This window comes from Herpailurus yagouaroundi, unplaced genomic scaffold, assembly GCF_014898765.1.
Source record: "Herpailurus yagouaroundi ecotype Mexico unplaced genomic scaffold, PumYag 28, whole genome shotgun sequence".
NCBI lineage: Eukaryota > Metazoa > Chordata > Mammalia > Carnivora > Felidae > Herpailurus > Herpailurus yagouaroundi.
In genome coordinates, this window is record NW_024412376.1 from 26,304,327 (window position 1) to 26,319,246 (window position 14,920).

At 35.9% G+C, this 14,920-nt stretch overlaps 1 protein-coding gene across 3 annotated transcripts in view; it reads left to right on the forward strand.

Moving 5' to 3' along the window:
* The window catches only part of MARCHF1 (membrane associated ring-CH-type finger 1), an 889,619-nt gene that overhangs the window by 348,949 nt on the left and 525,750 nt on the right, over positions 1-14,920 (forward strand). The window lies entirely within an intron of this gene.

Sequence of the window (14,920 nt, forward strand, 5' to 3'; positions counted from 1 at the left end):
ACATTGGCTTTTAATAGCATATTTATTCTCTAGATTAGAAACTTTTGACTAAGGGAATTTCATAGAATTGATATTTTGATGTTTTTTTTTTTTCTCTGATAAGTAGAGGTTGATTATATAAGTAAAGATGTATAAAGTCTTTTATATAGGCATCTAATAGATAAGATTTAACCTATTTAAAGAAGAGAAGATGAAAATTTTTACCTTGGCCATAAATTCTAGATAGGAATTTTCAGTAGCTCATTTATATTGATTGGAATATTCTAGTGGGAAAAATAACTGAGAAAATTGCAAAGAATTGGAAGTTTTAAAAAGGATTTTCCAGCATAATAAAGTCAAGATGCTAAGCTAGGTAAGGTGACATATGCAAATATTAAAAAGTCAAAAGCAAAACCTATAAGGAAAACAATTTTAATGTTAAGATTGGATAGGAATGAGATGAGCAAAATTGAGATAAAAGAGGAAATGGAATTTTGATGGACCTTAAGGGCAATGATAATACATATACAAGAGAGAACTAGTCATAGTGAATTTTTTGAAGTGCAAGTTAATTGTATACTATGTTGTTTTCTGAAAGAATATTAAAAAGCGAACACGCTTGGGGTGCCTGGATGGCTCAGTCAGTTGAACTTCCCACTCTTGATTTTGGCTCAGATCATGGTCTTCACAGTTCATGGGATCCAGCCCTGAGTTGGGCTCTGTGCCCACAGTGTAGAGACTGCTCGAGATTCTATCTCTTCTTTCTGCCCTTTCTCCGCCTGTGTGCACACACACACACTCTCACATACGTGCGTCCTCTCTCTGTCTCAAAAAAGAGAGCGCAGTGCGGGGGGAGCACTTGGGTGGCTTAGTCAATTAAGAGTCTGACTCTTGATTTCCACTGAGGTTGTCATCTCAAAGTCATGAGGGAGATAGAGCCCTGAGTTGGGCTTCCTGCTGGGTGTGGAGGCTACTTAAGATTCTCTTCCTCTGCCCCTCCCTTGTTTGTATGTACAAGCATGCTCATTCTCTCTCTCTCTCTCTCTCTCTTTCTCTCTCTCTCAAGAAAAAAAAATTAAAAAAGTGAACACACACAAAGGACAAACAGTCTGTCCAAGACATAGTGAATGAAGATAGGCAACTAAAGCATAGTCATTTACCTTTGGCTTCCTTTAAAGTCTTTCATTTTTTAAGACGTGCTCAAAGAAAGGAGCTGGCAAGCAATATTAAGGTATATTTTAGATTGTTTGATTAAAGTTTTTGTTGTTTAAATTCTCTCTGTAGTTACCAGTCATCACTTACTTGGATTCATTGGCTTTTTCTACGTTGAATAAACTGTTTTATATTCTTAAATTTTAATTTGGTACTGGGTAATGATGTGCTTCATGGGTTAGTTTAGAATAATTTACAGTATTCAGCATCAACATTTATGAGATTAAGTATTGAGTTTGATGGATGTGCCTAGTGGATTTAAAGTGTAAATCAGAAATAAAAGTGTAGATGTGTTTAAGCTGATATTTAAAAATTTTCTTTTTATAAAATCAGAGCTGAGAAGTAATATGCTTCTCAGGTAATTTGGGAATTTGACATCCGGAAGAAGAGCAGGGACCATTTTTTTTTACAATTTAACTTTTCTACACATGATGTTACATTCCTATATATTGAAGTTTTGTTTTGCTTTGGCTTTTTTCAGTAGATAGAACCAAAATACATTACCTGTCAAAACCTTTTTAGAGAATTTTGGATGTAATAGACACTGCCTTAAGAAATAAGATGGTCACATAGAAAGATAAATTGATGTCATTCTCCTTTCTGAGCTTTAAATGTAAGTTGGGAAATAAGATAAATGAGAAAATATAATTATAAATAAAAGGCAGTAAGTATTTGCCCACAAGTGGATTTGTATAATATGAACATTGGAATTTATCAAATTAGAAATTTCTTCAGGCCTAGATGGTCAAGAATGAAACCATTTTCCTTAGGATTTAAGCTAAGCCATGAAGGATGGATACGACTCTTTTCAGCAGAAATGGCCCACAAATGTGGTTCTGGAAGTGTATGTACAGAAAACAAAAAAGTGAGAACAGTTTAGAATTAGAATATGTGGTCAATTGGAGGGTGAACATAGTAGTAAAACCTGTAAAATTAAAGTAGGGGTATGTTACTGTATTGATTTTCTCTTGCTGCTATAACAAATTACAACAAAGATAGTGGCTTAAAACCTTTCATTTATTATCTTACAGTTCAGTAGGTCAGAAGTCCGTGTGGACTCAGCTCCAGATCCTACAAGACTCAAATCAAGGTGTTGGTTGGCCTGGGCTCCTATCTGGAGGTTCTGGAGGAAAGTCTGCTCCCCAGTCATTCATGGTGGAATTCTCATTTTCTTGTAGTTGTAGGGCTGAGGTTTCTGTTTCCGTGCTGTCAGCTGAAGGTTGTTCTCAGCTTTTATAAGCATTCACTGGTAGGGCTTTATTTATATAGATGTCATTAAGATTATGAGCAGAGTAACCAAATAAGTGTTTTACGAAAATTCATTTGGATATGCCTTTAAGCAAATTTCCTTTATTTCAAATATATGTATTTATATTTAATAACTGATGAAGGCTTACTTTTCCTTGAGGAGTATGAATTTATTTAATATAATTAAGATTGTGGCAGTGATTTTTGTCCTAAGGTTTAAACTCTAATATAACATGCTTTTAAAACCTTTTTATAAAAATATTAAATCTGTATTTAATATGCATTTCCCTGTTTTCCATCAAGATAGCTCTCTCTCTTAAAGATACTGAAAGTATCCCCCCCCTTTTTTTTGTGAGCTCTCATGAGAAGAACTGGCTGGTTTCTTACTCCTTGTCCTAGATGATCATATTTCTATGGTTACTTTTACTAATCCTCATTCTAATTATGTAATTCAATTTTTCTTTGCATTCATAGAATGAAGTGGTATCTTGAAAATAATATTCTTCATGTTGACTCATGTATTTCAGGGTCTAATATATTTGGTTTTTTATTAATATGTCTTATCTTGAATTATAAACTCATTACAGGATAAGAATGATATTTCTGGTAATAAGCGATCATTTTTAGTGTAGAGCAAAGACCTATGAAGCATTTAATGACTTATTTTAGTAGGAAATATGCAAACTATTATATTCATATTGGTCATTTAAGAATATACCAATAATTAATGTCAGATAATATTCTGAAATTATAATGGACAAATTTTCACTGCATCAATTAATCCAAAACTGGAAATGAGCACCTGTTATGTGTTGGGAGACCATTTTCCATGGGTCTTTTGTGTTTCTGCACATCTTGTGAACGGACGCACTGACAGCTTTTGTTCTGGATGATAATTTTCAAGAATATTTCCAAGGCAAACAGCCTTTGAAAACAGAAATATTGTCTTTTCCGGGAAAGAAGGATTTGTTGGCTGTCCAGTATAATAAATATAAAATGTTGCTGGGGCAAAGGCCCATTATAAACATTGGAATTAAGATTGAGATTCCTCTCCTGTAATGCAACCCATTGCATAGGCAGGTGTCACCTCTCTCGTGTCAATATGTGATAATTGGGGTTTAGGGGACTGGTGCAAGAAAACGATCAAACGTGGGCTAGTACCATTGCTGTGAGTAATTAACTGCCTTTGTCTCTGACACAAGAATTCTGTGTTTTCTGCAGCATCTGTGAAACTGAGGCAGCCTCGTTTGTTAGCTTGTGTATAGAGTAAAATCCCAGACCCTTCCAGTTCTTGACATTTTGTTTCAGATAATTTGCTGTGCGTATAAAATAGGATAGCCTATATCTTTGCCCTCATATAGCTAATAGTTTGTCTTGGTTTGCTTACATTTGAGACAAGAGTGACAGAGAAAAAAACTAGAAGGAAGTATATTATAGGACCAATCAGTTTTTGTTTCCTGTGAGTCCAGTATATTTTTCTGTTTTTTAAAAGTGAGCCACAACATCTGGATTAGTGTAATTTTACTATTTCTGCATTAAAAAAAAAAAACAAAAAACTTGACCAAGCTTGAATCACATAACCCTTAAAATTTGCTAAGAGAACATTAATATAAAATTAATCAAAGCTGCAGTCATTTAGAAGGTTTAAAATCTTTTAGAGGGTCCTTATTTTTGTTTTTAATTGTTTGATTGGGTTGATTGGGTTCTTTTTGAGATTTGTTGGGATACTTTGATTTTTTCTTTCAATTTTATTTTTCTTTTATTTTAGAGATAGAGAGTGCACATGGGAGAGAGGGGCAGAGAGAGAGAGAGAGAGAGAGAGAGAGAGAGAGAATATCCCATGCAGGCTCCATGCTCTCCACGCTTAGTACAGAGCCCGATGTGGGGCTCAATCCCATGATCTTGGGATCATGACCTGAGCAGAAATCAAGAGTTGGATGCTTAACCAACTGATTCACCCAGGTGCCCCTGTTTTTAATTTTCATATAGTAATATTGACTCTTTGTGTATGTGTGTATATGCACTTGTGTAACCTTAGGTATTTGCAACCAGAACCACATAAGTTCCATATTCCCCAAAACTACTAGAGCGTCCTTAGTTTAATTTCCATTTCCTGCATTGTTGTAAAGGTTATCTTTTTTTAATATTTGGTTACCATTAGAATCTAAGTTCCATCCCCTTTGTACTTCCAGACAACCCTGTGTTGGTTATTTTAGGATTAGGGAAAAAATATATTAAAAAAAAAAAAAAAAAGAGGATGCCCTAAGGTGGTTTGAGAAAGGCTATTAGAGTTTGAAGGCTAATTCCAGGTATCCGCCATCTGTTCCTTGAGACTAACATTGCCTCTTACAGAATGGTTTATTTTAAACAGAATATGAATCATTATTCGTTTAGCCTAGTGACACTCAAGCTGGAGGGATAGAAGGGTCTCATTCTTGGATCCTGGCCCAGGATGAACAGCTTCTAAGGACAAAAGATGAGAGACCATGATAACCATATTTCATTCTTTTAGAAGACAGTGTTAAGAAAAATAAATTGAGAACTGTTGGTTATATCGTTTATGGCAGTATTGGTGTCTCTAGAGGGCAGGGGCAGTAGATGACATGATAAATCAGGGTAGTGGGGAGAAGTGTCTCTTCTTATAGGCAAAGGTTGATCACTTAAATCTGGTTATGGCACCAGTTTTTTTTCCCCCTATACAATATCTGCCTTAATTGTAGGAAATAAGATTACTTAGTATTCTACGGGAGCTACAAAGAAAAACAATGAAAGAGTACGAGCCTGCCATGATTCTGCATTCTTACCCTACATCCGAATCACTAGGAAGACCTCCAGAGTTTCTGACTCAGTGTATCAGGATCAGAATTGACATTTATAATAAACTCCCAGGTCATACTGATGCTGCTGGTTCTGGGACCATACTTTGAAAACCATAGTTCTATGCTATGGGCAGAATAGAAGAGGAAATGCTCTTGTTAGGGTGCCTGAGTGGCTCAGTCGGTTAAGCATGTGACCTTCAGCTTCGCCTCAGGTCATGATCTCACAGTTGATGAGTTTGAGCCCTACATCGGGCTCTGCATTGACAGTGCGGAGTCTGCTTGGGATTCTCTCTCTCTCTTTCTGTCTCTCTCTCTCTCAAAATAAATAAACATTGAAAAACTTTATAAAAAATATAGTGCTCTTTGTTATAAGGCATGTACATTTTGCCTCTGCAATTAATGCCTTCATCTACTCAACAAATTGCTAAGGGCACATTAACCAAGGAATCACTATGGTAATAGTTGTGGCAGATAAATTGATGAGGTAGACATGAATCCTATCCACAAAAGGCTTCCAGGTGAAAATAAGAAAGCGTGTAGAAGACAGTAATTTCCAACAGAAAGTCTAAGTGCTGTGACAAAAAGTGTAGATCTGTTGCTGTGGTGGGTGAAGGAGGGAGAGATTCCTGACAGGGGCCTAAAGGGTGTGGAGGTCCTGGTGACTAGGAGAGTCTTCATAGCTTTGCCCATAATTAAGTTTTCTTCTTGCCACATAAAAAATAATGGCTTTGCACATTTAAATGCTGTCATGCAATTCTACATATAAGACAAATATCTAAGTATATTTGCCACCTACTGAGAGCTGGAGCTGTCTGGCATGGTTGGCTTCATAATATAACATGTGGTAATAGTTTTATTACATTGATTCTATTAACATTTTTGTTATAAGTACCTACGAGATTTCAAATTGAAATTAGTACTGAGAACCAGTAAAGCTACACACTTTCAGGAAAGGTGGTAGTGAACATATATTTGATAAAAATATGCGACAATTTTAGAAGGGTAGTGTCTTTCAGTGTAACTCATCAGATTGACATTACACAATTCAGAAGTTTTGGTTATATTCTGTAATCATTTGCTTAGAAATAGTGTTACTTTTGGGGCGCCTGGGTGGCGCAGTCGGTTAAGCGTCTGACTTCAGCCAGGTCACGATCTCGCGGTCCGTGAGTTCGAGCCCCGCGTTGGGCTCTGGGCTGATGGCTCAGAGCCTGGAGCCTGTTTCCGATTCTGTGTCTCCCTCTCTCTCTGCCCCTCCCCTGTTCATGCTCTGTCTCTCTCTGTCCCAAAAATAAATAATAAAACATTGAAAAAAAAAAAAAAAAAGAAATAGTGTTACTTTCTAAATTCAGTTTCTATGCTGGAAGCTCTCCAACCACAAAATAAAGCCACTCCTTTAAATACAGGAGTGACATAAGTAAAACATATTTGCTTATGTTGAACAAATTCTTATTTTGAGTGTTAAAGAGGAAACAAGAAAACATCATCAGGTGTCTATTTGGTGCAAAATCCAAAACCATATTGATGTTTAAAATATATTTAACATTCCCATCTTTAAAAAATCTACTTATCAACCATCAATACACATTCATCCCAATTGAGGAGCCTAACTAAAAAATAATTTCAAATACAGTTTTATATTTTTTAAATCTATAAGTGTATATTTCAAATACTTTTTTAAAGTTTATTTATTTGTTTTGAGAGAGAGAGTGTGTGTGTGCAAGCAGGGGAGGGGCAGAGAGAGAAGGAGAAAGAGAATCCCAAGCAGGCTCCTACTGGCAACACAGAGTCCCATGAGGAGCACAAACTCAGAAACGTGAGATCAGCACCTAAGCCCAAACAAAGAGACACTTAATTGACTGGGTCACCCATGTGCCCCTATTTCAAATATTTTTGTATCTATAATTATATAGATTAATTATATAAATACACTTATGAGTGTATATACTAAAAAGTTCACAAGGTGGACTTTTATATTATTCAAGATGAATATGCATATTCTTAGCCTCCTTTAATTGATCATTTCTAGAAGTCTTAAATTTTGTTTAACTATTTATTTTTGAGAGAGAGCATGAGCAGGGGAGGGGCAGAGAGAGAGAGGGAGACACAGAATCTGAAGCAGGTTCCAGGCTCTGAGCTGTCAGCACAGAGCCTGACACGGGGCTTGAACCCTCAAACCAAGAGATCATGACCTGAACTGTAGTCAGATATTTAACTGACTGAGCCACTCAGGTGCCCCATAGAAGTCTTCAATATCATAAGGTAGAACTCAGGTTTACAGTACTTAGTGTGGGGAAAAATCCACATATGCAAACTCTTTACAGTAAAGAACACTTCCATTTTCTTAAACCAGATGTCAAGAATTCTTGAAGTACTCATTTAATGATCCTGAAACTCTACTATCAAATAGCACTGAACTGTAATAGGAAAGTAATAGGCCTATACTTTTATTTATTGATGTGGTGTGAAGATGTGGAGAGAAACATTTTAAACAGAAAAATAACTTGAGCCATAGTGAATAATAGATGTAAGTTCATACTTCAGGGAACCTTCTCTTTACCATTCTTTCTGTTAATAAATCTCACAGTGAGTAGATGTGTTTGACCATATGAAGTTGGAAGTGTGATAGATTTTTTTTTTTCTAACTGTGATTACATGAGCCTTGTGTCTTTGGTGGAAATAGCATTTAGAAAGGACTTCTATGTTAAGAATATCGCTACTCTTCACCTAATTTTGTTACATAGGTTTTTACTGTTACACAGTAAATGCAATTTTAACCCGATTTCTTTCCATGTAACTTTATTGGCATGTCAAAATCAATACATGTTGCTACTCCAAGGCAAGAAGTTCCACAAGGAGAGTCAGGTTTTATACCAAGCCTGTGGCTCCTGTTATTTTTTGAAACCTCTCAAAAAGCTAGATTAGTAAACCGTCGGGGTATTTTGAATTTAAAAAGTAAAAACAAATATACAGCACTTTTCCCATTGATTCAAATTAATGATAAGAGGTGACCATATTTGACTCCGTTCTAATACACACATAGGTATAAACTTATCCATTCAAATTCCATGTGTTAGAAGTTTATATAGACTACAATTTTGAAATGTGTTCAATTAATGAGTTTTCCTTCATCTTACTTCAGCTTAATGATCTGTAATCACATTTAATTGCCCATTTATTTTATTATTATTTTTATTTTATGTGCTTCAATCACTTACAGGCATTATTATTTCTGATGCTCAAATTATCCCTGGTTTGACCAGGGGAGCCTCTTCAAGGTGACTCCTATGCCCTCCTGTTGGCATCCTTGCAAGGTATCCCAGGGCTTTTTGTTTGTTTCTTTTTAAAATAAAATAATATATATTGTTGTTTCTTTCCAGCTGTTACTCCTAATATTGATCCCATAATATTCCTTCACTTCAAAAAAATATATATATAAATCATTCAATTTATTTAAACTAAACCAAAGAAACAAACAAACAAACAAAACAGTTCACCCATTATTCCATCCCCCATCCCTCTGCCTCTGGTAACCACCAGTCTTTTCTTTGTATCTATAAGATTGTATTTTATTTTAGATTCTACATATAAGAGAAATCATATGGTATTTATAGATACCACATGGTGTCTATATATATATATATATATATTTTCTTTAACCATGGACCCATAGATGGACACTTAGGTTGCTACCATATCTTCCCTCCTGCAAATAATGCTGCTGTGAACATGAGGCTGCACATATCTTTTAGAGTTAGTGTTTTTGTTTTCTTTAGATAAATAGAAGTAGAATTGCTGGATCATATGGTAGTTCTGTTTTTAACTTTTGAGGAACATTTCTTACTGTTTTCCATAGTGACTACACCAGATTACATTCTTATCAACAGTGTACAACTGTATACTTTTCTCTATATCCTTGTCAACACTTGTTATGTCTTGTCTTTTACATAATAGCCATTCTAACAGGTGTGAGATATCTTATTGTGGTTTTGTTTTGCATTACCCTGATAATTAATGATGTTGAGTATCTTTCGTGGGTCTGTCTGCCATCTGTATGTCTTTTTCGAAAAATGTCTCTTCAGATCAGCCCATTTTGTAATTGTATTATTTGCTTTTTGCTACTTAGTTGTAGAAATTCTTTGTCTATTTTGGATATTAGCCTTCATCATATACTGGATTTGCAAATATTTTCTCCCATTCAGTGGGTTACTTTCTTACTTTGTTGATGGTTTCTTTGCTGTGGAAAGCTTTTTAGTTTGATGTAGTCCCATTTGTTTATTTTTGATTTTGTTCCTTTTGCTTTTGGCATTAGACTTAAAAAAATCATCACTAAGACCTATGCTGAGGAACTTACCACCTATGTTTTCTTCTAGGTGCTGTTTATTTGTTTTTATTATTTATTTATTTATTGATTGATTGATTGATTGAGAGAGAGAGAGAGAGAGAGGGAGGGAGAGAAGGTGGAGGAGGGGCAGAGGGTGAGGGCAAGAGTTGGAAGCAGGCTCCATGCTCAGCACAGAGCCCCAAATCAAGAGTTGGACACTTAACCCACTGAGCCACCTAGGTGCCCCTTGTTTTTGTTTTTTCAGTCCATTCATTCGCTCTGTGTATTTGATTAGAGATTTTAGTCCATTTACATTTAAATTAATTATTCATAGATATGTGATTATTGACATTTTGGTAATTGTTTTCTAGCTGTTTTTGTATTTCTCGTCTCTTCCTTTGTGGTTTGCTTATATTCCTTTTTTGAAATCTTTTGTATATTTACTATGGGATTTTTACTTTGTGGTCACCATGAAGTTTGCATAAAACAACATATCTGTATCAGTTTATTTTATGTTGATAATAACTTCAGTTTGCGTTCTAAAGCTTGACATTTTTACTTTCCTCCCCACATTGTGCATTTTTGATATTATATTTTACTTGTTTTTACCTTGTGTATCCCTTAACCGATTTTGTAATTATAAACATTTCTACTACTTTTGTCTTTTAATCTTCATTCTAGTTTTATAAGGGATTAACCCACTACCCTTATTTTATATTTACCTTCCCAATGAGATTTATTCTCCCATACTTGCTTTTGTTATTAATTAGTGCCCTTTCTTTTAACTTTATTTTATATGAGCTTATTCTTAGTGAATTATAAAAGTTACTGATTGTAGCACTTGAAACCATGCAACTGGAGATAATAAATTTGGTAATATAAGTAATAATTAATAATATAAGTAATAAGTAATAGTATAATATATAAGTATAATAATAAGTAATAATATAATTAATAAGTAAATAATAAATATTAATAATCTCACTTTATAAAAATAATGTTAAAATAATACCACAGGACTTATAAACTTATCATTTATAAATTAGCAAACAGTTATCTCGACCTAGGGTGAAGTTGAGACCAATGGATATAAGAAAAAGAGGCAGGGGGAGATGGGAGTTTGCCAAAGGTAATCATGCTATCCTGTAGTTTTCTAAAGGGAAGGTGATGTTTTATTGGCTTCTTCTCTAGCTGATATCAGGGAAGAGATACAGTTAACTATTATATCTGAAAGACAGTATAATCAGAAAAAAGTGACCATCCATGGCCACCTCTAACCTATATAGCACCTGTACAAATTTCATTAAAATGGTTCATCACATTCCATTTTTAAAGTATACTAGATTAATAGAAAACTTGAGGTTCAGTAAGGCCTCGGTGGATCATGAGACAGTTACCATCAAAAAGAAAGTTTACTACAACATTCCACACAAAAGGGGGGTCCATAGTTGGTAGCATAGTGACTGGGCCAGAGTCTTTATTGTGGAAGGAACTGGTTGGCTAGTTTGAATGATTTGGCAGGCTCTGTGGCATAGTGGCTGTCCCTAGTTTTCTGGCCCTTGGCCCTGGGGTGATTATGCCTAGAGTACAAAAGTCTTATAAAGGAGGTGGTTGCAGGTGTGGACTCTGAATTGGTTGGTTTTGTTTTAAAAAGTGTGCTCCAAGGAGGAAGGACCCTTATCAGAAGAAGGTTGGCTAGTGGGAGGGAGGCAAATGAGGAAGGCAAGAAGTCAAAGCAGGCTGTCTGAGGTATATTGTTAGGCTATCCATAGCAAGATGTATGTAGTAGATTATGCAGAGCAGATGCTAAAGTATAAGTTTGCAAAAGCTAGAAATATGGTTAATAGATGGATTAGAAAGATATATATCTAGTGCTAGTTACTCTGGTTTGCTCCCCAGACTCCTTCTCCACCATCCTCTGCTCTTCCTGTGGGCCCTGAGAGGCCGACCTTAATGTATTGCATCACTCCTTCTGTCTTCCCTTCTGGACTTGCAGTTGTGCTTAGCACCTGCCAGCGATTGGGGGGGTAGGAAGTATAGGTCTGGATATTTTTTTATTCTTGCCCCCTTCTCACATTGTTCTACCTCTAATTCTAGACTCTGTTAGGCAGCACTTCTGCCACTGCTTCAGCTTTGCCCCATCTCTGGTAACATTCATCTTGTCCCTTCACAAGCAGGGGTTATGAATTACCATTGTTTCTACCCCCTGCGTGCTTCCCCATCTCTTGTAGATTTTCCACATACTTCTTTGAATGGTCCCTTCAGTAAATGATCTTTAATTAAACTATGAATATACCATTTTTTCCCCTGCTGATACTCTAAACTGCTGCTCCACACTTTTCCTAGTTAGGTATGGCCCTGCCAGTCCCAGCTTGGTGAAAAAAGGTGCCCTTTGTACTAATAAAAGGATATCTATTTCCTTTGTCTGGCCCCACACCTGGCTATGGGGCTTTATCAATAAAGACAGACTACATGTTAGCTCCCACTAACCTTCCTGCTTTGTTCTTCTCAAACTAGACAAGACAATGGAAAACCTATGCTGCACTTACTATGGAAGAATAGCAAATAGAGGAGAGAGAGAAATGGAAAAGTCCCTGCCTGTCACACAAAATGTTTGCATACATGCTTCTTTTTCTTTTTCTTTTCTTATTTTTTTATTAAATATAATTTATTGTCAAATTGGTTTCCATACAACACCCAGTGCTCATCCCAACAGGTGCCCTCCTCAATGCCCATCATCCACTTTCCACTCTCCCCCCCACCCCCCACCAACCCTCAGTTTGTTCTCAGTATTTAAAAGTCTTTTATGGTTTGCCTCCCTCCTTCTCTATAACTTTTTTTTTTTCTCCTTCGCCTCCCCCTTGGTCTTCTGTTAAGTTTCTCAGGATCCCCATATGAGTGAAAATGTATGATATCTGTCTTTCTCTGCTTGACTTATTTCACTTAGCATAGTACCCTCCAGTTCCATCTATGTTGCTGCAAATGGCCAGATTTCATTCTTTCTCATTTATATGCTTCTTTTTCTAATATATTTATACATTAAGAATGTGGCTCTACTTATAATTTTAGGTGACTATATTCATTTAGATACATAATACTGTGGTTCTTAAGCATTAAAATGTGAAAGCTATAGATCTTATGTTTATGGTCTTCTGTAACAAAGTATCAATGTGCATTTTATATTAGCTCATTTAATTTCTTTTTTAAAAAAATTTCTAACATATTTATTTATTTTTGAGCGACAGAGATAGAGCACAAGCAGGGGAGGGGCAGAGAGAGAGGGAGACACAGAATCTGAAGCAGGCTGCAGGCTCTGAGCTGTCAGCACAGAGCCTGACGCAGGGCTCAAACTCACAAACTGTGAGATCATGACCTGAGCCGAAGTCTGATGCTTAACCGACTGAGCCACCCAGGCGCCCCTAACTTCTTTTATATATATGTATATAAATACATATATACATATATATATAAACACACATATATGTATAAATACACATATATATAAATACATACACACACACACACACACACATATATATATATATATGTACATACACACACACATACATATCATGGACTTATGTATGAAGTTTATTTCTATATGGAAATATACAAGTTATGTTGAACTTGTTTTTAATGGAAATTCACAGATACATGGATGAGGCTCAACTTTAGTGCCCTGAACTAATATGTTACAAATTAGAGCTTTCGTGAGGTTTTGAGAGTAATTTCTACAGAAAAATTAGAGCGTTTCTGGTAAGGTGGGCATGAAGGAAGAGTGAGGAGTGAAGATAAGGGATAGAGGATCTTAGATAGCATAAGACCATTATGGTGGTACCTAGGAAATAGAAGACTGGAGAAACAGACCTACTGGGGCTGGAAAAGCTTTCCAGCACAGTAGTTGATAGGTGACTGAGATTTATTGCTTATCAGTGTACATTTTCATTTCTGTAGTATATTCCTACTCCTAACATGAACAGGAGTTGTAACCAAGCTTTGCATTTCATCAGTCCTCATCTCTAATTACATTTTATATCTTGATGACCTTAGCAGTAACATGGTTTTAAATATCATCCATATTCCAACAACTCTAAAATTTCTACCTCTAGTCCAGTCCTCTCTCTTGAGTTTCAGACTTGCGTATCCAACTGCCTACTGTACACGTTTGCTTAACTGTCTAACAGACATCTGAACTTCATCATGTCTTTCCCACTCTCAGACCTGCTCAGCCCATAGCCTTCACTATCTCAGCCAAATACATCACCATTCATCCAGTTGCTCAAGGCCAAAACCTTAGGGTTGCATTTTGTGCTTCTATCTTTTACCATATCAAATTGATCATGAAACCTTGATGCTTCTACCTTTAAAAAATATACATAACCTAGTCACTCATCACTAACTCTATTGATACCACTCTGATATATCACCATTTAACAAGAGATGAAATTAGTGAGTCATTAGGTATGCATGTATTCACCATTACATGACATCAAACTGTTTTCTGATTTTACATTTCTCCCCTCCTCCAGCAATGTAATGTTCCCATTGCTTCATATTTTCACCAACGGCCTTTTACATTTTAGCCTGGTGGATGTGTAATGGTGTCTCATTGTGGTTTTATTTTTTTTAATTTTTTTTTTTACATTTATTTAGTTTTGAGAGACAGAGAGAGCACAAGTGAGGAGGGGCAGAGAGAGAAGGAGAAAGAGTCCGAAGCATGCTCCAGGCTCTGAGCTGTCAGCACAGAGCCCGGTGCGGGGCTTGAACTCACAAACTGTGAGATCATGACCTGAGCCGAAGTTGGATGCTTAACCAACTGAGCCACCCAGGCGCCCCTCACTGTAGTTTTAATTTGTATTCCGTGATCACTGAGGTCGAGCATTGTTTTCCTCTATTTATTTGCCATTTGTTTTGTCTTTTCATCAAGTTCCTATAATTGTGTCACTTGTTGAGACTAATGAAATAAAAATGAATATTTTGTGTGTGTGTGTGTGTGTGTGCGCGTGTGTTTACACAAAATTTAAAACTGTAACAAAAAAACAGGCTGTGTAGACTTCCATTCTTGCAGACTTTGGATTTATAATATAAGTTAATATTAATTTATATATTCCATGTATACTCCATATGTTTTCAGGCAGCATTTGAAAAATTAGAGAGTAATTTTAATTTTATAGCTTCTCTATTCAATCACAAAGTCACTTTTCTTTACCTTTTTATATCAGAAAACATATCTGCAGAGCAGCTTGCTTCCGTCTGTCAATCCCCCATCAAATTGTGGTTTAGAAACAATGACAAGCCGGTGGCATCTGTCAAATTACTTGGAAACTATAATTTAAGGGAT